General features: G+C 38.0%; 1 long non-coding RNA gene across 3 annotated transcripts in view; it reads right to left on the bottom strand.

The window, feature by feature from the left end:
- Nucleotides 1–24,959, bottom strand: part of LOC144238419 (uncharacterized) — a 273,462-nt gene that overhangs the window by 154,111 nt on the left and 94,392 nt on the right. For all 3 annotated transcript variants that reach the window (XR_013337111.1, XR_013337109.1, XR_013337110.1), the window contains exon 4: nt 23,392–23,441. This is a non-coding gene — a long non-coding RNA (uncharacterized LOC144238419). The remainder of the gene's footprint in view (nt 1–23,391; nt 23,442–24,959) is intronic.

The raw sequence follows: 24,959 nt of genomic DNA, 5'->3' as shown, positions 1-24,959 counted from the left end.
TGGAGACACACACATTTATTTGTTATCTGTATTCTCATTTTAACTGTGGACAATAAATTAGAAAAACATAAATACTGTCAAATCGGTAATGCAGTTGCTTTCACTGGGTAGCTCTTTTACAAGACAAAAGTAAAACTGTTATTTTGAGCAGTTTGAAAATTTTGCATTTCTCATATTTTTAAGGCATAAACCAAGAAAAAGAAGTGCACAACAAAATTCTTTGAGATTTGCCAAGAAAATATTGAAAAGTATGTTTGGATGCTATTCTTTTTCTTCTCACTCCGAACAGCCTACTTTAATTCGATTTGTGTATTATGAACTATGAAAAGAAAAGAACGAAGAGAGGAAAAAAGGCCGGGTTACTGGTGGAAAGTTGGTGCTGTAGAATTTTGTTAAATACATATTAAGATGGCCATAATTATTCATTCTTTGAAGCATATTATCTTATTTGATTTTGCAAAGAAATGTTAAGATATTGACTAATTCCAATAAGCCCAGCATGTACATTTGTGGTTCCTTTTTGCCAAACCAATGCAATCATTCCCTTTCCTTCCATCATGGCTCAAGATAGGCAGCACCTTCCCACATTGACTCTAGTCTTGACCATCTAACTCGCTTTGGCTAATGGAATAATCACAAATGTGACATAAGAATTAAATGTTCTGTATGTGCATTAGGGATTGGCTTTTCTTCCTGCTTTGGCGAGAATGCTAACACCACTACGTCAGGAAGGCCAGGCAAGCCTGTTGGGTTATGAGAGAGCAAGACCCCATCACCCTGAATTCTTTGGCTGCCCTGATCAACAACAGCCTGCCAACTGCCAAATGTACCAGCCATCATCTGATGTTCCCGCTGACACAAACACATCAGAGGGCCTAATAGAGATCAGTCCAGCCTGCTCAGACCAGAAAACCTGCCCCACCAACCCCAAGCAGCTGGCTCAATAAAGTGATTGTTGTGTTAGGCCACCAAGTTTTAGAAGTAGTTCGTTATGCAATAAAAGCTAGCAAATACAATATTTTCAGAAAATTTATGGATATAGACAACACTGGTAAAGCTAGTAATTCCACTCAAAGAAGTTGCTTTCAAATGTAAAAATAATGTCATATAGGTACAGGTTTTCCTTCCAACACCGTTCCTAATGATTTTTTTTTCCCTAATAAAACTGCAGACACACATCTCCTGTTTGCAATGTGATGAGTTGCAATAATGGTCAAGTTCTGTCAGAAATCTTTGGAAAATAGGAACCATGACACATGGACAGAGTAGGGAACACTGAATTTTTGTTTAGTGCTGGGCATTGAGTGAATTATTTCCCATGTGTCACCCAATTTATCCTTCAAGGAATTCTGTGTTTTTAATCTCCATTTTAAAGGAAAAAAATGTGGGGTGCCTGGGTGGCTCAGTCGGTTGAGTGTCTGACTCTTGACTTCAGCTCAGGTCATGATCCTAGGGTTGTGGGATAGAGACCTGCATAGGCCTTCATGTTCAGTGTGAAGCCTGATTGAGGTTCTCTCTCTCTCTCTCTCTCTCCCCGCCCCCCCCCGCCTCTCTCCCTCTCTGTCCCTCTTCCCCTCCCTCTCTCTCACTAAAATAAATTTAAAAAAATTTTAAGTTTATTTATTTATTTTGAGAGAGAGAGGGGGGAAGAGAGGGAGAAAGAGAGGGAGAGAGAGAATCCTAAGTAGGCTCCATGCTCAGTGCAGATCCCGATGCACAGCTCAATCCCACAAACTGTGAGATCATGATCTGACCCAAAACCAAGAGTCAGATGCTTAACCATATGAGGCACCCAGGATCCCCTAAAAAATTATTTTAAAAAGGAAAAAAAATGAGACAAAAATAACTCAATTAGTAAGTTGATGAATCAAGATCCAAATACATGTCTTTCTGACTCAAAATACTCAAATATCTCCCAACCCACAAAATATCTTATAGTCTGTATAAACACTTAAGACTACTAAAGCATAAAGAGATTTTTAAAATACGGAACTAACAGCATTTTTTAAAGCTGAAGAAACAATGATCTGCAGAAGATAAATTCAGGATTTTGCAGCTAGAGAGTGGCACAAGGGGAACCAGAAGATTCATTACAGGAAATGAGAGTTTCAAGCATAACAAGGTTCACTAGGATTCCTATGTACTTTATACTGTGGATCTCAAGTGTTGTGTAACCAGGATGGAAGGTGATAGTGGGTGGTTCCCATGTGGGGCAGCAGTGATACAGAAAATATCTCATCAAAGCATTTGAGGTTGCCAGCTGCCAGTTTCCCTGCCACTTTTCTAGAGCAGTTAATTGTTTACATGTGGGGATCTCAAATTTCGTGCATCTCTAACTTAAGGAATTTTCAGAGACCATTTATATTAGCAGTTCCCTAAATCTAGCAGTTTAGTTTTTCTCTCTTTTTTGGGGAGTCAGGGTGGGAGTAGTAGGTGGGGAGGAAGGGGATGTAAACACAATTGGTATTTTGACTTGCAAGCTTAAAACAACTTCAAGCAAGATTCTCTTTAATCAATTCAAGAAGAACCAGGGCCAGAATTAACTAATTTAAAGAAAAGAGTTGAAAAGTTTCCTTTAGTGCTAAGAAAAATGAAAATCTGTAACAGTGCTTCGGTCCCAGAATCTCTAAGTAAATAGCAAATGGAAGCTGTTTCTTATCTGATGTTCAATCACATATTCCAGATTTCTAGATTACCTCTGATATTACATGTCCTTAATTTTTTTCATTGCATGGTCCCTATTTGCAATATTATGTTTGGTATTATAATCCAATTCAAGTAGGTAGAAGAATTGCATGATTTAAAGTTTTAATATTTAGAAGATAATTTTTTCCTGATCTTATCCACAACTTGAATTATTTTACATGCTATGTCCATTATATCATGATTAAGGTAATGTAATCAAAAGGTTACATTGCTGCAGGAACCCTAAATATGTAGTAAACACATGTTACGTTCAGGCATTGAGGATCAGGGGTCCACCAATCACATTTATTCAGACTTTGGTTCAATAAATTTATTTTCCCTTTAACACTGACAACTTTCTTAATACAAAATAACATGGTTTGTCCCATTTTGCCCTCTTCCATTCTCTGTTCTTCAAAGCCTGTTCCATTTTTCTCTTCATTATCTAATATACCATATATTTATTTGTTTATTTGTTAATTGCTATTCCATTTATGTTCTTTGAGATCAGCAATGTCATCTTTTGGTGTCCAAAGTGCTGCCTAACCCATAATCAGTGCTCAAAAAATATTTTTAAGTGGATAAATGAAACTTTTTTACTTTTTCTAGTTATATAAAATATTGCAAAGTTATTTCACCTTTTAAATTTTCAGTGTTTAGAATAACAGATTAGAAGTATAAATTGTGTTCCCTAGCTTCTGTTGCATGATATCTAATCACATTAGCATCTTCTCATCTGGCCCTTCACACTTACTGTGGGCTTCTCATGATATATCGTACAGGTAGTATGAATAAGTCCATTCCATGTATCTTATATTATTTCTTTCACTTGTCTTGCTTCCTTTCTCCTCCTCCTCTTCCTCTTCCTCCTTTCTCCCTCCTTCTTCTTCTTTTCCTCTGTCTCTCTCTTCCTCCCTTTCTCCCTCCCTTCCTCTAATCTCAGTTTTTGTCTTTAGTACTGGTAGATGAGCTGCTCCCATAAGACATTTCTATCTCCCACCAGGCCCCTGCTAGTTTCCAGATAGCTCAGAATAACTAAGATTTTGTGCCTGGGCTCTTAGGATGATGTCTTTTCTAGAAAGCATCTAATGTACCACTTTAAATGCGATCCTAGCAGGCTTCTTGATTTATCCTGTCAAACCTTGATTCTAAATGAGAGATACAGTTTAGGCTGACTACCTTCCACCTTTTCCCAAAGCTCCTGGGAAGTAACAGGAAGCAGATTAATGTGAGTTTCTGTCCAGAATCTAGAATACAAGTACAGTTAGTTTGGATCTAGAAGGAATTTGAAGATCATTTATTCTAATTTAATGTGTGAGGAAACTAAACCCAAAGAGGCCAAGCAATAAGCTTCAAGTGAGTTAGTGAGTAGTGGGAGTGATGATATTTGAGAATAAATAAGACAAAGTAAGCATTCAAGGCTAGTGATTTTGAAATATCTATCAGTGTGTGTGTGTGTGTGTGTGTGTGTGTGTGTGTTTACTTCCTTGGAATTTTCTACTATCCTTGGATTCTTTCTTCCATTTAGTCAGCAATACATTCCACAGGAGAGAAAACACATTCAACACCTTCAAAAAAGGAATAGATTTATAAATAAATTTATAAGTTTGTGTTTTAGATGCCTGAAGATTAGGCCTAGGAAATGGGGAACTCGGGTGCTTAGGCAAGAAACTTGGGAGAATGTGTAATGAGTAAGAGAACAAGCCTCCTCTCCTAAAACTAGAAAGATATCTTTGGCTGCACAGGAAGATTGAGAAACAAGAGAATAGAGAAGTAGATGGGGCCCAGGTTGGGGGAACAAGAACTATGGGGCCACATGAACAGGAATGGCTTCAGCACCCAGAGATGGAGAGCACACCATCTGCCCCACACGCCCCAGCAGGCCCACGGAGGAAATGCCCTCACACTCCCAAGGGGTAACAAAGTAGCTCAGGGACTACTTTGGCTATCCTTCCCGCTGGCATTTAGATTCAGTTGTAGACTTTGACCATTGACCATTAGGAATTAGGACCCTTGGGGTGCCTGGGCGGCTCAGACGGTTAAGCATCCAACTTCAGCTCAGGTCATGATCTCTCCGTCAGTGAGTTCAAGCCCCGCCTCAGGCTCTGTGCTGACAGCTTCAGATTTTGTGTCTCCCTCTCTCTGTCCCTCCCCTGCTCTCTCTCCCTCTCTCAAAAAAGTAAATAAACATTAAAAATTTAAAAATATATATTAATAAAAAAAGGAGTTACGACTCTTGATTCTGTTCTTGCCTTAAATGTCTGCATACAATCATTAAGTAAAAATGTCAATTCTACCTTTCAAGCTCATCCTCGCTATGTCACTTCCCTCCATCTTATAGTACAATCATTTTTGTCCAATCCATCCTCATATCTCACCTGGAATCCTCCAATAGCCTCCAAATTTCTCAGGGATCTCTTTTTTCTTTTGTCCTGACCAAATCCTTGTTTTGTATAACAGCTGGGATTATTGAAAAAGATTAGAGTAAATCAGATCATTTTGCTCTTTTCTGTGGCTTCTCATATCTCACCCTGGCTTATCACGCTCTCTTTAATTTGGCCCTCACCTATTTTTCTGAATTTATCTCCCGTCTCTCTACTCCTTATCTACTACACCCATCCCATAGTAACCTTTCCTCAGTTCCACAAACCTTCCACACTCTTCCCAAATGACCTTATTTTCTCTTTTTTTTCTTCCCCAAGTGCACTTTGCCATCATCTTTATAGCTGCTTCTGTTTTTGTCACTCAGATCTTACTCTAAATGTTCAGATTTAAAGTTATTCTCCATCACACCCAGTGTAGCTAGCTCTTCACGCTAATTAATGCTTATGGCTTACATGTTTGCTTGATCGTTGTCTGTTGTCTCCTTCCAATTGTAAGTTCATGAGAACAGATAACTTTTTTGTTTTTTGTTTTCAATGCTGGCCCCTCAAGTTTTGAACAACGTCTGGTAGACATTCAATTTGATAATAAACAAATGGATGAATAAGTATGATTGGATGAATGTATTCATCCTATGAATGTAGGACACTTTGCCTTTGGGCATTGCTTGGATCCTACCAGGCTTACCATTTTCAGTGCTGTGGGGTAGTCACAAGTACTTGCAAAGAATGTTCCTGGAGGGGCGGTAGAGGTTTGGAAGAACCTTCCCTTCCTACCCACTGCCTTCCTATGATGATGGGGCATACGGCAAACTGACAGCAAAGCATAAGCTAGCATACCCCACCCCCCACCCGCTGGGATATGTGTGATAACTTCTCAGGCACTTCTGTCTGCCCAAGAACAAAGGAAAGGGGAAAACAAATGGCTAACTGATAAGACATCACAGTCATGCAAGACATGAATTTCCATGAACTTCTTACTGTCTTAATGATAATGCTTTGTTAGAGGGAAAAACAACCTTGGATTGACAATAGCTAGGTTCCCGTAATCTGTGAGTCTTCTTTAGCATATGGAAATCCCTTTAAGAAACTTCTTAACTTTATCTTCCCTAGCTCCAGAGTATATAACCAGTCACTCTTCACAACCTCGGTGCAGGGTGCAGCTCTTTGTATTCATGGGTCCTATTCCCATGCTTTCATAAAATCACTTTTGCACCAGAGACTTCTCAAGAAATCTTTCTTGGCTATCAGCTCTGGACCCCACCATCGCTCTGAAACCCCATCATCCTACACACACACACACACACACACACACACACACACACACACACACATTGCTACTGAAAGAAAAATATGGAAGGAGAATATGAGACCTCAGTAAATGCTAGTGCCTATTAAATGGTTTTGAAATATTTGCTTATGTTCCAAAGTAGAAGAATGTAATGCCTCACACTTTGGAGTTGGACAGACAACTTCTGCCCAGTGCTTAATGTCAATTATTGGTCATATGATCTCTGGCAATTTTTTTTTTTTCTTCTTGGACTTCTTATGATTAAGCTGCTGTATAAGAGGAAACTGGAAGCAGAGCTAAGAAAAATTTTAATATTTTATTTTATTCCATTTTCTTTAGAGACAGAGAGATAGCAGGGAGGGACAGAGGGAAAGAAAGATGGAATCTTAAGCAGGCTCCATGCTCAGCGTGGAGCCTGACACAGGGCTCAGTCTCATGACCTTGAGATCATGACCTGAGCCAAAATCAAGAGTTGAATGCTTAACCGACTGAGCCACCCGGGCACTCCAGATTTTTAAATTAGAAGAGATAATGCTTAAGAAGTAATGAAACTTTAAAAAATAAGTAGTAAAATTTATGCGTCATCAGTGGTTATCATAGTTACATGATAGTTACATGACTAATCATGTTATCGCTAATGATAAGTTACCACTAATAATAGTTTAAAAATATCTATCATTAATGGTAAGAGTTATTCCTAGTGTGAAGAGTTGTTAATAGTTATCATAGGTAATACTAATGATAAGAATTATTTTTTGAGCCCTTAGGATGTGCTAAATAGTATTCTATATACAATATATGCATTAACTCTTCACAACAACTCTAAATGGTTGATTTTATGCCCATTATATAGATGAGGAAAGTGAGCCAAAGGAGATTAAGTATTTTCTCTAAAGTTCTCCTTGTAATTTACCAGAGTTGGAATTTGAACCCAACAATTCCATCTCTAAAGTCTGGGCTCTTAGTCGAGATCCTGACATATAATAAATATTAAAATAATTTCAAATGCCATTATAGTCTCTATTTTTTTAAAAATAATGTTTATTTATTTTTGAGCAAGAGAGAGAGACAGAGTGCAAGCAGGGGAGGGGCAGAAAGAGAGGGAGACACAGAATCTGAAGTAGGCTCCAGACTCCAAGATGTCAGCACAGAGCTCAACACAGGGCTTGAACTCACTGAGAGACCATGAAGTGAGCTGAAGTCTAACACTTAATGGACTGAGCCACCCAGGAGCACCTATATTCTCTATTTTTTAAAAAATTTTAATGTTTTATTTATTTCTGAGCGACAGAGAGAGAGAGACAGAGAGAGAGAGACAACGTGAGCAGGGGAGGGTCAGAGACAGAGGGAGATACAGAATTTGAAACAGGCCCCAGGCTCTGAGTTGGCTGTCAGCACAGAGCCCGATGCAGGGCTCGAACCCACAAACCGTGAGATCATGACCTGAGCTGAAGTCGGACACCTAACCGACTGAGCCACCCAGGCACCCCCTATATCCTCTATTTTTAATTTTCATATTTTTTATTATTTGTATGAGCTTTACACATTGCTTCTGTTACATTTGTTATCAGGCAAGATCTTTTTAACATCACAAAGATGGGTTAAATATAAAACTGAAGCACCTAAGAAATGCTCCAAGTCCTGTGGTTACTAAAAACTAAAAAAAAACCAAAAAAACAAAAAAGTAACATTTTGGTGTGGGGAGTGTGGTACTTAAGAGGTTTAAATCTAAATCTTCCTCACTCATCCAACCAATTTATCCTACATCAGTAGCTAGCCTCTCTCAGTTCTTCTGCCATCCATGAACAAGGCCACATGCCACTTGAAATTCTAAAATGGCTGTTTGGATTTTAAAATATAATTTTTGATCTGTGCATTGGCATCTACTAAATCTGAGAGGCCCAGCAATTTACTAGAGGCCCAGCGATCTGAGAAGCAAAAGTGTGGGAGGCTAAACTAGCTGCAGACTCTGGCCAAATTAATTCTCTCCCACAAGCTTACACTTGGTGGTCTCTGTCAGAAGCAGGCTGTGTCCAGTATTTGTCTCATTATTTTCAAATTGCACCGGAGAAACACACCTGGGGTGATATGGCTTCTCATGAGGGGGAAAGATATAATTTGTTGGGCTGATATAACACAGCAGGAAGATGGGACACAGTCTCCCCAGTTTCAAAGGACAGTGGCAGTGAGCTTTTCAAGAGCTTTGGTTATGCTGCATGGCAATGATTTGCTTCCATCCCAGGGAAGGTTTGCAGTGCATATGGTTTTGATCAAAAATAAGAGCTAGAGATAGTTCAAGGTCAGAGTAGGGGCGGGGCTTATAGAAGAGGAGACAATTTTCTGAATTTAACTGATAACAGCTGAAACGTAAAACCTTCAAAAAGTCTAAGAACTTTATCTTACTCTTTAACCTCTGGTATAATTAGGCCTATGGACACCTAGTGGACCTTAGGATTGTGACTGATTTTTCAGGATACACTAGTTTCAAACAGTTGAATATTCTCTCCAATTGTCTCCAATTTTTTTAACCATGTCTTGATACTTTTTCTTCCAAAGATATGGTCGCATAACTAGTACACATATTTCTTTAAGTTTAAGATGTACAGGTTCCCCCCACTATTCAAAAATAAAAGCCTTTGAGAGCTTTTGTAAGCCAAAATGGCACAAAGCAAAGAAGCAATTACTATTAATTTATACAAAACAATATTTTAGCATACCCAGACTCAAAAAATAACCTTTCTTAGGCTTCTGACACCTTAGAACAAATATCCTACTGATGGATGCACAAAATAAATCGAGAAAAAGCACAGACGCTCACAGACACTGTTCAAAGCTATGGAGGCTGGATGATGAGATACTGAGTTCCCAGGGAAGGAGCAGGCGAGGCTGCTCTCTCTGCTCAGGCACATGCTGCCTCTGTAAGGCTCACCGCAAAACTAATGCTGAATGCTATTTTTGCTATTTCCTTTTTTTGCAAAAGCAAAAATCCTCTTAGGATTTGTTTCAGTTAGTGAAAAGAGCTACTAATGTACATCTTTCATAAAAGTGAAGTGGCATTAACACCAACTTTTGAAAAGTGGGGGATACCTGTACCTTGTTTGGGAACATCACATTCCACATCTAATTGAACTACCCAACATAAATATAGAGAAATAAGCTTATCTTTATACAGTAGTCCCCCCTCTGTCTGTGACTTTGCTTACTGTGCGTTCAGTTACCCATGGTCAACCACAGCCCAGAAGCAGATGGTCCTCATTCTAGGTAGTATCAAAAGGTCAGTGTAGCCTAACACTAAGTCACAACGCCTGTGTCCTTCCTTCACTTCACCTTGTCCCCTAAGCATTTTATCATCTCACATCATCACAAGAAGTGTGAGTACAGTACAGTAAGATATTTTGATATATATAAAGAAACTAGGTTCTCATAACTTTTATTAGTTTATATTATGATAATTGTTCTATTTTATTATTAGTTATTATTGCTAATCTCTTACTGTAACTAACTTCTAAACTAAACTTTATCAGAGGTGGTATATATATAGGAAAAAAAAAAAAACATCGTATACATAGGGCTTTCTCCTATCTGCCATGTCAGGCATTCACTGGAATTCTTAGCATGTGTCCCCAACAGATAAGAGACTATTGTAATTGAAAGTGAAGAATCAGAATGCCAAAATTATTTGCTTTCTTGACTGTTGTCCTTTGAAAACAAAGACAAAAACTCTAAGATTCTGGTGGGTGAAGGAGATGAAAAAAACTCAGTATGTAACACACTGGGAGACGAAGCAAAAATATGATTCCTAAATTATGCAATACTTACTTTACAATGATGCAAACTGACACATACACAGAATTCAACAAAAGAAGTAAGTGACATTTGACATAATGATTATATCTTTAAAGACAAAAAATATTTATCACTAATAAATACATTCAAAATGCACTTTACTTCCATCTAATAAATTATCTGTGTATTTCCTTATCTTTGGTTTTCAGACATTGGTGTGCTAATGAGGACCTGTGTTTGTATAAAATGTAGATTACTGGGTCCCTGTTCTAAAGTATCTGATCTAGTACATCTAGCGAAGAGTGGGACTCTGCCTTTTTAACAACTATTTATGGAGACACTATCTATATCTTCCACCTGTGAAAATAAATCTTACTTTCACTGAATGCTTACTGTATGCCACTTTTACAAGTAATTTATTTCTTTACTCTTTCCACCAGTCTTTTGTGTTAAATATTTTTATCCACATTTTATTGACAGGTGAACTGAAGTGGAAGGAAGATGTTTCTCATGATCATATAACATATAAACAGTGGAGTCAAAATTCAAACAGAAACTGATGATTCCAAACACCCTAGTCTTCCCTGCTTACTGACTATCATGATAGAGACACATTCATAATCAACACTAGAAATAAGGGTAGAGTTTTTCTGTGGGGGTGCAAAGGGGGCATTAGAAAAGGATAAAATACCATAGACTGACAATCTTTTTAATGATGTTTTCTAAATTCTCATGATGAAATCATAGCCTATTGAAAGGAAATGATAAATAGGCATTGGATTGAGAGAGTAGTTTAAAATGAGAAACAAAATTACATTTTCTAATTAAAGGTTAGTTAGTTATGAACAAGCATGACTAGAAATTGGTGATCCAATTCTAGTTAATCACATTGTAAGTTTAACAATGTCAGGCACTCAAAATGCAGTTATAGAAAGGTTGACATTAGATTAAAACAAAGAAACAACAAAAAGTGCTTTTCAAGGGGCACCTGAGTGGGTAACCTCAGTCAGTTAAGTGGCCGACTTCAGCTTAGGTCATAATCTTGCCATTCCCGAGTTCAAGCCCTGTGTCAGGCTCTATGCTGACAGCTCGGAGCCTGAAGCTTGTTTCAGATTCTGTGCCCTCCCTCTCTCTCTCTCTCTCTCTCTCTCTCTCTCTCTCTCTATCCCTCCCCTGCTCATGCTCTGTCTCTCTCTCTCTAAAAATAAAAAAATATTATTTTTTAAAAAATGCTTTTCAATATAAAAATTTACACTTTTTTATTGTCTTCACTTTTGCCATTTTTAAATTTAATTTCATTTTTTGCATTTTTAAACTTATTGCAGATGTGGAATGACAACACTTTATAAATTCAGAATTTATTGAATACTTGATTGGTAGAATTCTAAGATGCCTCCCAAGATATCCCTTACCTTCAGGGTGCACACTCTGCATAATACCCGCCCCTTGAGTCTGGGTGGGCCTGACTTAATCAGGCAATGGCTACCAGAGAGAGAAGTCAGACAAGTTCAAAGCAGGTGAAGGCCAACGGAGGGGGTTACATGCAGGAAACTAAAGAAGGTCTTCAAGAGCTGAGAGTAGCACTGGTCTACAGCCAGAAAGAGAACAGGCCTCAGTGCTACAACTAAATAGAACTAAATTCTGCCAAAAGTTATATAAACTTGGAAAAGAACTCCAAGCTCCAGAAAATAATGCACCTCAGCCTTTAGCCTGATTTCAGCTTTGTGAGAGGCTGAGGAGAGAACCTATCTTAGCTAGGCCTGGACATCTGATTTATGAACTCATGAAATAATACATTTGACTTCCCTTAAGCCTCCATGTCTACAGTAATTTATTACACAAGAATAATAAAAAGAAATAAGAAAATAATATAAGTACCTATTATATGCCAGTCCTTAACTAGCATAGGGGTACAGCCATGAACATGATGGACAACATTTTCTGCCCTAATGAACCTAAAACAGCAATGGGGTAAAACTAACAATACACATGTAAGATAGAATAAGTGTATACATAGATATTCAAGAGTGGCAAGTTCTATGAGAAAAGTAAATATGACCTTCTCAACAGATGCCAACAAAGCATTTGACAAAATGCAACATCCTTTCTTGATAAAACCCTCATGAAAGTAGGGAGAGAAGGAATATACCTCAATATCATGAAGGCCATAAATGAAAGGCCCACGGCCAACACCATCCTCAATGGGAAAAAAGAGAGCTTTCCCGCTAAGGTCAGGGAACATGACTGGGAGGTCCAGCTCACCACTGCTGTGCAGCACAGTACTGGAAATCTTAATCTCAGCAATCAGACAATAAAAAGAAATTAAAAGCATACAAATTGATAAGGAAGAAGTAAAACTTTCACTCTTAGCAGATGACATGATATGCTATGTGAAAAAAACAGAAAGATTCTGCTAAAAAACTGTTAGAACTGACATATGAATTCAGCAAAGTCAAGGATATAAAATCAATGCACAGAAATCGGTTGCATTTTTGTACACCAAATAATGAAGCAGCAGAAAGAGAAATCAAGGAATTGATACCATTTACAATTGCACCAAAGCCCATAATAGGAATACACTTACCAAAGAGGTAAGAGATCTGTACAATGAAAACTATAGAAAGCTTATGACAGAAATTGAAGAAGACACAAAGAAATGGAGAAACATCCCATGCTCATATATTGGGAGAACAAATATTGTAAAAATGTCATACTACCCAAAGCAATCTACACATTTAGTGCAATCCCTATCAAAATAACACCATCGTTCTTCACAGAGCTAGAACAAACAACTCTAAAATTCGTATGGAACCAGAAAGACCCTGAATAGCCAAAGTAATGTTGAGAAAGAAAACCAAAGCTGAAGGCATCACAATACCAGACTTCACATTGTATTAAAAGCTGTAATCATCGAGGAGGGGGCAAGATGGCGGAGAAGTGAGGAGCTCCGTACTTGCACTCGCGCCCATACATCACACAGAAAAGATCTGAAGCCATTGGAAACCTTACAAAACCTGAGAGACTGGGAGAAAAAAGATGCAGAACCACTGAGAGGGCCTTCTAACGTGAGTGTGAACCGGGGAAGATAAAATCGGGCCGGGATCGGAGACTCCAGGGTGGGAGGCGATCCCCCTCTACCCCCTATGGGGAGTGAGAGGGGAAAGGAGAGAGTACGAAACAGAAAAACCTCCACGCGGAGGGGANTAAAAAAAATAAAAGCTGTAATCATCAAGACAACATGGTACTGGCACAAACACAGACACAAAGATCAATGGAACAGAATAGAGAACCCAGAAAGGGATCTACAACTATATGGTCAACTAATCTTTGACAAAGAAGGAAATATTATCCAATGCAAAAAAGTCTCCTTAGCAAATGGTGCTGGGAAAACTGGACAGCATCATGCAGAAGAATGAAACTGGACCACTTTATTCCACTGCACACAAACATAAAATCAAAACAGATGAGAGACCTAAATGTGAGACGAGAAGCTACCAAAATCCTAGAGGAGAAAATAGGCAGCAATTTCTTAAACCTCAGCCACAGTAACTTCTTATTAGACATGTCTCTGAGATAAGTCAAGGGAACCAAAAGCAGAAATGAAGTATTGAGACCTCATCAAGATAAAAAGCTTCAACACAGCGAAGGAGACAACAAAACTAAAAGCAACCAATGGAATGGGAGAAAATATCTGCAAATGACATATTGGATAAAAGGGTAATATACAAAATGTATAAAGAACTTATCAAACTCAGCATCCGAAAAACAAATAATCCGGTGAAGAAATGGGCAGAAGACCTGAAAAGACATTTTTTCCAAAGACATCCAGATGGCTAACAGACACATGAAAAGATACTCGGTGTCACTTAAAATCAGAGAAATATAAATCAAAATTACAAAGAGATACCACCTCAGAACTGTCAGAATGGCTAAAATGAAAAATTCAGAAAACAACAGATGTTGGTGAGGAAGTGGAGAGAGGGGAACAGTTTTGCAATGTTGGGAATGCAAACTGGTGCAGCCACTCTGGAAAACAGTATGGAGTTCCCTCAAAAAATTAAAGATAGAACTGCTCTACAAACCAACAATTGCACTACTAGGAATTTATCCAAAAGACATAATATGCTGACTTGCAGGGGCACGTTCACCCCAATATTTATAGCAGCAGTATTGACAATAACCAAATTATGGAAAGAGCCCAAATGTCCATCAATTGATGGATAGATAAAGACAATGTGGTATATATACACAATGGAATATTACTCAGCGATCAAAAGAATAAAACCTTGCTTGTCAGGGCACCTGGGTGGCTCAGTCGGTTAAGCGTCTGACTTCGGCTCAGGTCATGATCTCGCAGTTCGTGGGCTTGAGCCCCGCATCAGGTTCTGTGATGGCAGCTCAGAGCCTGGAGCCTGTTTCAGAGTCTGTATCCCCCCTTCTCTCTGCCCCTCTATCTTTCTCTGTCTCAAAAATAACTATTAAAAAAAGAATAAAACCTTGTCATTTACAACAGTGTAGATGGAATTAGAGTATATTATGCTAAGCAAAATAAGTCAGAGAAAGACAAATATCATATGGTTCCACTCATGTGGAACTTAAGAAACAACATAGATGAACATAGCAGAAAGTAAGGGAAAAGAAGATACAAACAGAAAGGGAGACAAACCATAAGAGACTCTTAAATATGGAGAACAAACTGAGAGTTGCTGGAGGGGAGGGAAGTGGGGAGTTGGGCTAAATGGGTGATGGGCATCAGAAGGGCACTTGGTTGGATGAACACTGGGTTCATGTTATATGGAAATGATGAATCACTGGATTCTACTCGTGAAACCATTATTACACTTATGTTAACTAGGATTTAAATAAAGGCTAAATAAAATAAAGTAAAACAATACAATACAATAAAGTAAAATAAAATAAAATAATAAAATAAAATAAGAAGGAAAGTAAAAATAGGGCAACAATGAGAAACAGACTGATGGGGAAGAGGTGAAACTTAACCCAATACAGTCAGGGAATAACAATCAGAATAGATAGGAATGGTGTCAATACCAAAATGATGAAAAGGAGGCACCACATAAAAACCACAGTTTGGACTTATTCTAAACACTTCGAAGAGTTGTACACATGGGGCAGGGGTGTTTATCTGAATTCCTCTTTGAGAAGATGTCTCAGTGAAGAATAAACTGAATGGAAGTTCGGGGAAAAGTGCAGAGAGACAAAGGTGGAATCATTGTCCAAGAGGGACCTTGCCCATTGCAGAGATGTCACCCTCACCCAGGATGGATATGAAGGATAAGGCTGGGAAGATAATCCGCAGGCTAGAAAGGGGAATTTCACATAATGGTGTCATGAGTCATATATTATGGACACTTGCATTCGTAATTTTCAGCCGACAGTTTTCTCCAGGGTATTTCCAAATCCATATAAAAAAGACCTCTATCATAAGGCAAGTGGGAGGAAAACCAGATGGCGGGGCCAGATGGCGGTGGAGAGCGGATAACCTAGTCCAAAAGCCGAAAAACACCTGAGATTTCCAACAAATCAGTGGCCCAGAGAAAACTGAACTTTAAACTTTTACATATTTAAAATACTTTTTAAACGTTTTCCCAACTTACAATCAAAGTCTGACCATCATTTTCACACCAGCAACAAAGCGTAGAATTCAGGTAACATTTTTTTGGCCAAAAATATAAATGTTGAAACTATGTAGGGGCGCCTGGGTGGCTTAGTCGGTTGAGCGTCCGACTTTCGCTTAGGTCATGATCTCGCGGTTCGTGGGTTCGAGCCCCGCGTCGGGCTCTGTGCTGACTGCCAGCTCAGAGCCTGGAGCCTGTTTCAGTCTGTGACTCCCTCTCTCTCTGACCCTCCCCTGCTCACGCTGTCTCTCTCTCTCTCTCCTAGAAATAAATAAAACAAACAAACAAAAAAAGAAACTATGTAACAAATGCTGCTTTGTTCAAGATTAACTTATTATGATCAGAATAAGTTTTAGGCTTTCAAAAAATTAGAAACTTCATCACACATTCTTCATAATAACATGGCAGTGTTCTGCAATGAATAAAAATGTGAATGTGGCATATATTTATGTATATTTTTTAATGTGAGCATTTTCTTCTGCATATCTAACTCTCAGACTAATAAGAAAGAATAACATAATGTACATAAAAGTAAACCTAAGGATTTTCTTCAGAATTAATTTACAACATGTAAAATATAAACCATGTTTTCAGATACAATTCCCAACTCTAATTAGTCCCAAAGAGAGAGGTTACAATGGAGTAGAATACAATTTTCTTCTCTTCCTCCTTGCTTTCATCTGTCTTTCTATTTTCATCCCCTGAGAAAGCTATTATAGACAGAATTGCGTCCCTCAAAATTCATGTTGAAGCTCAAAGTGACTGTATTTGGAGATAGAGTCCCTAAGGAGGTAACAAGGTTAAATGAGGTCATAAGGGTGGGGCCCTAACAGATAATATTTGGGTCTCTATAAAAAGAGACAACGGAGATCTCTCAGGAAAAAAAGCTGTGCACACAGGAAAAGTGTTCTTATCAGAAACCAACCCTGATGATTCTTTGATCCTGGACTTCTGACCTCCAGAACTATGACAATATAAAGTTTTGTTGTTGAAGCCACTCAGTCTATGGGATTTTGTTATAGTAGCCAAAGCAGACATATACACAAACGGAATTCAAAAATCAGAAAAATATCACATAACCATGTAATTAGAACATCAATGGTATTGGTAACTTCAAAAAGTTCAGTTTTATAAGAACAGATCAACATCTTTCATCTACCAGCTATTGGAGAGGTTTGCTTTTGATTACAGACATAAATTTGGGGTCCCCTGAACCTTGGGAATGTTAATGTTGAATTGATCATTAAATATCACTTTATTTTAATACTTAAGGTTTTGACCAGTCTTCGCTGTATTCTTAACAAAGTTAGCTTTGCCTTATTCTGAGTTGAGGATGAGTTTAGTAAACATATTATCCATAAAAAGCAATTTGTTAAATGACTTATCAGATAAAGGCTTGTATACAAAATCTATAAGGAACTCACCAAACTCCACTCCTGAAAAACACATAATCCAGTGAAGAAATGGGCAGAAGATATGAACAGACACTTCTCCAAAGAGGACATCCAGATGGCCAACAGACACATGAAATGATGCTCGGCATCCTTCATCATCAGGGAAATACAAATCAAAACCACACTGAGATACCACCTCACGCCAGTCAGAGTGGCTAAAATGAACAAATCAGGAGACTCTAGATGCTGACGAGGATGTGGAGAAATGGGCACCCTCCTACACTGTTGGTGGGAATGTAAACTGGTGCAGTCCCTCTGGAAAACAGCGTGGAGGTTCCTCAAAAAATTAACAGTAGAACTCCCCTATGACCCAGCAATAGCACTTCTAGGAATTTACCCAAGGGATACAGGAATGCCGATGCATAGGGGCTCATGCACCCCAATGTTCATAGCGGCACTCTCAACTATAGCCAAAACATGGAAAGAGCCTAAGTGTCCATCAACAGACGAATGGATCAAGAAGATGTGGTTTATCTATACCATGGAATACTACATGGCAATGAGAAAGAATGAAATCTGGCCATTTGTAGCAATGTGGATAGAACTTGAGGGTGTTATGCTGAGTGAAATAAGTCAGGCAGAGAAGGACAGATACCATATGTTTGCACATATAGGAGGATTAGGAGGAACTTAATGGAGGACCATGGGGGAGAAGAAGGGGGAAATAGTTGGGGAGAGGGAGGCAAACCATGAGAGACTCTTGAATGCTGAGAACAAACTGAGGGCTAATGGGGGTGGGGGGAAGGGGAAGGAGGATGCTGGGTATGGAGGAGGGCACTTGTGGGGATGAGCACTGGGTGTTATATGGAAACCAACTTGACAATACACTATTTTAAAAAGCAATGTGTTTATTAAAATAATAGACATTGACTAAATTCCTTTTATTTCATATAGCTTCTCTTGTAATTACTGAGAAGAAATTGTCTAATTTCCATATGCAAATAAGTACATACATCAGCAAGAACAATAATAATAATGTAAAAGAAAAGACCACATTTATTTCACATTACTCAGGAGAAGTTTATTATCTTACATTTCTGGAGGTCAGAAGTCCACAAATAGATCCTGTAATACTGAAAGCAAGATGCCAGGAGAGCTGTGTTCACTTCAGACACTCTAGGGAGAATCCGTCCCTTGACATTTCCAGCTTTTGGACACTACCTCCATTATTTGGCTCATGGCCCCCTTCCAGCAATGGTACCCTACTGACTCTGCTTGCCTCATCACATCTCCTTTTCTGACTCTGGCCCTTTTGACTTGCTCTTATAACAACCCCCTGGATCTACACTGGATCTACCCAGGTAATGCAGGATCTTCCCATCTCGAGATCCTTAACTTAATCACATATGCAAAATGCCATGTAAGATAATATATTGACAGATTTGGGGGGATTAGGCCATGGACATCTTGGCAAGGAGCATTACTTTGCAGATCACCACACACCTGCCCTAGTTTTTCTATTTATTATGTACATTGGCAGATAGAATTTGAAGATAAATTTAACTATGTGTGGTTCATGCTAAAGGAGACACTATAAAAACCTAAAATATGATGTTGATGAAAATTAAAGTGTAAATTCTTTTTTCTTAAAGTTTATTTATTTTTGAGAGAGACAGAGACAGACAGAGCAGGGGAGGGGCGTACAGAGAAGGAGAAAGAGAGAATCCCAAGCAGGTCCATGCTGTCAGTATAGAGCCTAAACTGGGGTTAAAACTCACGGACCATGAGATGGCGACCTGGGTTGAGATCAAGAGTCGAACGCTTGGGGCGCCTGGGTGGCTTAGTCGGTTGAGCGTCCGACTTTCGCTTAGGTCATGATCTCGCAGTTCGTGGGTTCGAACCCCGCGTCGGGCTCTGGGCTGACTGCAGCTCAGAGTCTGGGGCCTGTTTCAGAGTCTGTGACTCCCTCTCTCTCTGCCCCTCCCCTGCTCACGCTGTCTCTCTCTCTCTCTCTCTCTCAGAAATAAATAAAACATTAAAAAAATAAAAAGAATCGAACGCTTAACTTACTGAGCCACCCAGGTGACCTTAATGTGTCAATTCTTAAATAAGGCTTCTTTTTATTTGTAGTGAAAATGTTTGTTCTAGAAAAGGTACCATCTCACATAGAGCATATTAGAACACTACAATCTCATAAACCCATTATAAAAGTGGTTTGCCAATATTTACACCTTGCAGAAAAGAAGTCTTAAAATATAGGTATAAGATATGTCAACAAAGAACTAAAACAATTTAGGAGTAGATTCTTTTTTATTTGGGAAAAGTACAATTCTGAGCTGTGAGGTATAATACTGTTAGTGTGTTAATAATACATATCATTAATTAAGAGGTTCTTACTATGTGCTAATTCCCATGCTACCACCTTTTTATATGTTTTCTCATTCTGTGAGTTATGCACTGCTGAGATTCCATTGTACAGATGCAAAAACTGAGGTTGTAGAAAAGTTAGTGTCCTTCCCTATTACTACACAAGTGTAATTGGCATTCCATCTCAGATCTGCTCACAATTATGATAGGACAAGGTGGTTTCAGTTACCATGGAATTTTCATCAGAAAAGGCACAGAGATTTCTGAACTGCTCTGGTTACTATTGTTAATTTGTCCTTCACACCATCCCATGGATAATTTCTATTTTCTTTCTTTTTCAAGTTTATTTGTTTTAACAAAGAGAACATGCAGGGAGGGTCGGGGGGGAGAGAGAGAGAGAGAGAAAAAAAAAACTCAAGCAAGCTCTGCACTGTCATCAGTGAGCCTAATAAAGGGCTCAAACCCATGAACCCATGAATGAGAGAGAGAGAGCATGAGTTAGAGATGGGGTGAGGTGCCATTGGAGAGAATCGTAAGCAATCTCCACATTCAGAGCAGAGCCCTATGCAGGGCTCCATCCCATGACCCTAGGATCATGACCTGAGCTGAAATCAAGAGTCGGACTTTCAACCAACTGAGCCACCCAGAGGCACCTATATTATTTTCTCTACCATTTAGAGTAGAAGCCTGAGGTCAAACAACTATATTTCAATTATCCTTTCATTTCTTAACTTTCTGAGTAGCAGCATATATGAAAGTAACTGAACTTCAAGTCATATCTTAATATCAAAATATGGTGTTTCTCTGAAACTATGCATATTATATATGTATATGTACATATATACATATATATGATTTTATATCTAATTTTGAAATTGGCCACTTGTTTTGAAAAGAGCACAGAAGTGGAAAAAAGCATGAACTGGATTTGAGTTTGTATTTTGCAACTTTCTCTCCATGTGGAAAATAATTAACTCCCCATCGCCTTAGGTTCCTTATCTTTAAAATGGGAAGAATAAAAAAATAAAATAAAATAACATAAAATGGAGAGAATAATACTGATCTCATGAGATTGTTAGATATGTTCCAAAAAAAAACTAGATTACTTCTTTAATGGAGTGTTACTTTTCAAGCATTCTCAAGAGACAGAATTTTCCCTTTTCCTGATTATTTTGTCACTTATAAAGATATTATAAAGCCTCTGGAATTGGGGGTGTATAAAAGCCATTTTTTCTCTTATTGTGTTGAGTGAATCCTTTTCCAAATGTCGTTTTGTTTTCACGTTAGTTTTGGGTTTGTTTTTAGTTTTGGGGGCTTTTTTTGAACTGTATTTTCAGTTGCTTTGAGCAAGATTGGTCATTATTCCATCATAAATGATTCTTGAACATTTTCCCAAGGAGTGAATTGCAGTGGGATTCATGAGGAATTTTCGAGTTTGCCACTTTTCTTTGCACTCTTTCTTTCTGCCCTATGAAGGGATGCCAACATACTTAGTGTACATAAAAAGCCAAAATGCCTCTGAGTTTTGAGCCCAATGCTAAGCAAAACATAAAAAACCAACAATAAATAGTCTATTAAATGTAGCTTTTTGAGAGAATGCAACTTCATGTTTTCACAAACTCAAGCTGGAGTAATAAAGGTCTCTTCTGACACCCAAGGCCAGCAGTCACTTGACTCTGTAGAGGTTGAGCTCTGACTGAGCTTTGAGACAGGAAAGACACCATCCATAATCATATTCTTAGAAACATTTTATTGAGCTTCCAAACTCTTCTGGGCACACTTACTTCATCTTTCACTTGCTTGGTGTGGAAAAGAAATTACTCTGTGCTGATGGTATGGCCAAATCTGTAAACAGCTATTATACTTCAATTAGGGCTGCATGAAACTCTATATATTTAGTTTTCTGGGAATTAATATAAATCTTTTGTGATGTTTCGATTCACAAGGGGTCCTACCCCACACATTTGACTCTCAGCAAAACTCAGATAATTCAGATGTCAAGGACTATTTTCCCAGCATAAAGCATTTGGCCTGGGGTTAAATTTTCCCAAAATATATCCCTCAGTAGTAAAACCTCCCAAGTTGTTGCCCCATAGTTTTTGCCAAGAGAAGTCAACTTAGACTGGCTCTCTAGCATGAAAGGAAGATTCTGGTAAATCTTCTGTCAGAAAACATGTACTTGATCACATTTACAGTCTTACCTGAATCCTCATAAACCATTTAAACACAAACAAGAAATTTTCATAGTCAATAACAAGAATGGTTAGATGGAGGGATAGGAAGACAGAAACTACTATTTGTTAAACAGCTTCAATGTTCCAGTCCCTTTTCCTGGATTATCTCTTTAAGTTCTCGCATCAACACAGCAAGGTAAGTATTACATGTCACCATTCTCTAGATGGAAATATTTCGATTCAGATGAAGAACCTTGTCTAGATCTACCAGGTAGATTGATGGTGGTGCTCAAAATAAACCTAAGTCTCTGTTTCCGTAGTCCATGATGCTTCTTTCATCAGTGCAGAGATTTGGAGAATGTGTGTAATGTTTGTCTCTTTCCTTTTTCTTTCCATAGCTCATCATGGTTCATGAATGCCTTTTAGGACAGCCTGATTGATCTGTCCACTCTTTGTACTAGTACCACTGATTCTCTTTAAATTTTCTGTTACTCAAGGAAAAAATGCAAGCAACAGAGTCAAATGATGAAGAAACCATTCTCCTCACTCCTATATGTGTTACATATGGTGGTGGAGGCAGGGATAGACCGTGAGCAGCATTTACTAAGGAGGATTTCACACTTCCATCAGCCACCATGAAAGATAACATATGGACTGAACATTTATTCCAAGCAACAGATTTGTTTCTAGTTACTCTCCAGAAGTTGAATGAAAGAGAGAGAGTGGGGGAAAAAAAAAAGAAAACCACCTTTTAACAGCCATCTGAAAATACTCTCCAAATGAGAGAAATAAGGTTGATCTTTTTTCAGACTACAGAATTAACATTTTAAAAAATGAGTCATACTGATTCAATTTAAATGTATTTATTGAGCTACTATCACTATGAATCTCCTCTTTGTTGGGAACGACATGCTGCGTGTCCTCTGTTTTTTGAAGGAATGACATTCTTACCATGATAAACGTATTACACTTTTGTGTTATACTATTTTCAAGTTATTTATTTTTATTTATTTTGATCATTATCATATATGTAATCTTCCTTTTCAATATCATGATAAAGATGAAAATTTGTGTCAATAAATGGGGACATCTTCCTGTTTCCCATCATTTTATTTATAATCAATCATTTGATGTATGTCACCCAAGTTATTGGTTTGGATCTGGAAAGATTCATAACCTTTGGCATTGCAAAATTCTTCAGGCTGAGAAAAAAAGGTGTTGACGGGAAACCAAAATTTAAAAGTTAAGTTTCAAATTGTTTCTACCCTCCAGGCTCCTGACATATAAAAGTATTAACAACATATGTCTAGTTAGATTTTTAAACCACATGAGAGTTAAGTAGGATGAGCTTCTTTGAAATATTGTGCTTTTTGAAAATAGAAAGCAAAAGAATATGAAAGAAAAAACCTGTAATTGCCTTCAAAAATATATATATTTGAACTTTTCTCATGCTCTCAGGTAAGCCAATCTTATAAATGGGCCCTATTCTGTCCTTGAACCTTTCTTTATGTTAGCCATGACTTCTTTTAAGGCTCAGTTGAATGTTCCTCACCTTCAAGAAACTGTTTCTGACAAACTCATTCCTTCTCCCCATTAAGACTTTCCAATGATTGTCAGTGGGTGTACATAAGGTTCAATCTTGCTTTGTAATTGCACCTTTAAATAGCTACTTACCTGACCTTCTGAAAGAAGAAATTTCTTTTGGAAATTCTTTGCAGCGAGGGCTGATCATATGAAAAAAAAAAAAAAAGACTGTAAAATTTAGACCTCTATAGCCTGAGAAACAAATGCTTATCAAAACATAAAGTAGGTTTAAAATGGATGTGAAATTATCATCAAATCCTGTTGTTAAGTAAATAAAAGGTGTCTTTAAAATTGCAGTTATGGGGGAGGGAGATAAAAATGACATCTTTAAGGTATAAATAAATTTAAAGTTGGAGGATCCAGTGTGGACTGTCAAATGCCGGTGGATATTTTGAAAACATCTCTTTATCTTGTGAGTTCTGTTTGTGCAGGAGGTCCAGCCTTGCCACAGCATAACTTTCCCCTCCCTGAGACTGGGGCAGGGCTCTGACATTAATTGCTAAGCTTTGTCTTAGAAGATGTCTCAGTTTATCAGAGCCTCAGATTTTCTCCAGCCTTGTTTAATCTTATATCATGCAAATCATATACAGATATTCCAAACAGAGGCAACCTAACATATCCAAAATTGTTAGGTTTCTTCTACTCTAAACTTCTTCCTACCATTATGGCAAACTTCCTCTTTCCAGTCGCTCATACTAATATTGAGAGTCTTGATTTTCCCCTTTCTTTCTCTCACACCAATATTCTTTAAAAATGTCAAGACCATAAACAACAAGGAAGACTGGGCAATAGTCACAGATCAGAAGAAACTAAAGAGACAGTAACTAAATGCAATGTGGTATCCAGGATTGGATTCTAATACAGAAATAGGACATTACTGGAAACCTTAGGGAAATCTGAATAAAGTCTACAGTTTAGTTAACTGTACTGTACCAATTTGATTTTTTTGAGTTTTACTTATTTATTTATTTATTTATTTATTTATTTATTTATTTATTTATTTATTTATTTATTTATTTTGAGAGACAGAGAGAGTGTGAGCAAGGGAGGGGCAAAGAGAGAGAAAGAGAGGGAGAGTCCCAAGCAGGCTCCATGCAGTCACTGCACAGAGCCTGACATGGGGCTCGAACCCATGAAGCTCTGAGATCATGACCTGAACCAAAAACAAGAGCCAGCTGCTTAACAGACTAAGCCACCCAGGTGACCCACCTCTCAATGTGAATTTCTAAGTTTTGTCAACTGCACTACAGTTATGTAAGATGTTGACATTAGGGGAAGCTGGCTAAAGGGACTGAGGGAATTCCCTTTACTATCTTTATAACTCTACATCTTAAGTCATTTAAAATTAAAAAAAATAATAATGAAAATTGTGAATATGTGAGATAATACCTGTAAAAATAAATATTTATAAGTTGTATAGAGCTGCCACCATGTTAGGCATTATGATTATGCACATAATGATAATGAAAAGCAGTGCTTTAGAAGATGATAGTATGCTTAACAACTGGATGGTTTGAATTGACCAGACCATTTAGCAAAATCAATCAAATAGCTTCAATGTAGCTCAAAAGTTTAGGGAAAGACAGTAGTGAATCTGGCTTCTAGAGGGCCCTCTATGAACCTCATCTTTTGACCTCTATACCCTTTTGGAGTTCCCT

Source organism: Crocuta crocuta, unplaced genomic scaffold (assembly GCF_008692635.1).
Source record: "Crocuta crocuta isolate KB4526 unplaced genomic scaffold, BGI_CrCroc_1.0 scaffold216, whole genome shotgun sequence".
NCBI classification, from domain to species: Eukaryota; Metazoa; Chordata; class Mammalia; order Carnivora; family Hyaenidae; genus Crocuta; species Crocuta crocuta.
This window is presented reverse-complemented; position numbering and strand designations above follow the sequence as displayed.